Source organism: Rissa tridactyla, unplaced genomic scaffold, assembly GCF_028500815.1.
Source record: "Rissa tridactyla isolate bRisTri1 unplaced genomic scaffold, bRisTri1.patW.cur.20221130 scaffold_620, whole genome shotgun sequence".
Lineage (NCBI taxonomy): Eukaryota > Metazoa > Chordata > Aves > Charadriiformes > Laridae > Rissa > Rissa tridactyla.
Genome location: NW_026529831.1, coordinates 21,090 through 22,500, shown reverse-complemented (window position 1 = coordinate 22,500; position 1,411 = coordinate 21,090).

The following is a 1,411-nucleotide window of genomic DNA, read 5'->3' as shown; positions in this document are numbered from 1 at the left end:
CCGGCTCGGGCAGGAGGAGGGAAGCGGTGGGCCGGCGAGTGGGCGGGAGGCTGTGGAGGGGGGCTCCCGCTGCCTTGCGCGCGGGGCTGGGGCGGAGCGGCAAAAGGGACCGCCGGCGCTGCGGTTTATGGGTGCGCGGTGCCCACATCGCCCCTGAGGCGGAGGCTCCGGCGGTGCACGGCCAGAGGGGTGACTGCTGTCCGTGAGCGTTCCCAGGCCTCCCCCACGGTGCCGGGAGAGAGGGGAGTCGTCCTCCCCGTGGCTCGGCTCTCCCCGTCCGGGCTGGGCTGGGCTGGGCTGGGCTGGGCTGGGCTGGGGGACACTTGCGGTGTGACAGGAGGGTGAGGGCTGTCGCCCCACCGTTTCCATCCCTCCCCCCGCGTTTCAGGCCACTCCGGAGCCGGGAAGAGCTCGTACCCCTCGTCTTTGAACCTCCGCAGCCCGGGTAGACCGGTCGGCCTGTTCTCCAGCCCCACAAACCGGCCCCCCCCCCCCCCCCCCCCCCCCCCGCCCCAAAGCCGTGCCGGGTAGACCTGGCAGATTGAGCGGAGATTGATTTTGTGGGCGTTTTCTTTGTTGTTTTTTTCCTCTCCTCCGTTGGTGTGTAGTCCTCCTCCGCCCCCGCCCCCCCCCCCCATTACCTGGCTTCGATTCTGTTTCTCGCCGTGCGAAGGAGGGCGGGTGACTTCAGCCGGGCCTGTGACCCGCTCGTCTTCCGGCAGCCCCCCCGGCCCGCGCCCTAGCCGCTGGAACCGGGCCCCGGGAGCCCAGGTCTCACCCCACGCGGCGGCGGCGGCGGCGGTGGGGCGGCAGCAGCAGCAGCTGCTTTCCCAAGGACGGGTGCCACGGGCAGAAGAGCGGCCCGAGGGCCTCCCCCCCCCCCCCCCCCCGACAGGCACAGGTGCAGGCCGGGCAAGGACGCGGCCCAGCGAGCCGGCTGTAACAGAGAAGGCGGCGTTCTGGAGAGCGTTACAAATCCTTTGCATCTCTTTCGGGCGTGCACCGTGCACCCCCGAAACACACCCGCCCCCCCCCCCCCCCCCCCCCCGGCCCTCCTCAGTCCCCCCTCCACACCCCCAAGACCCCGTCTGCCACCTCGCGCACACGTGCGCGCAACACAGACGCGCCGACGCAGACGAGCGCCCCCCCCCCCCACCTCCCAGGCCAAGACCCCTCACGAGTGGCAGACACGGGCACACACCCAGCCCACCCACACCCACCCCGCGCCGCCCCACAACTCACCCACAGGCAGGGACCCGACTGACCCTCAAGGACCACACAGGCCTCCGGGACCCCTCTACCCGCCAAGGCAGCCAGGCATCTGGGTCACATCTGCCCCACAAGTACTGCACCCGCGCTGCCCCATCGCTGCCCCGCAAGTTCCCCCCGAGGAATGGCGGGCCTCAGGGCC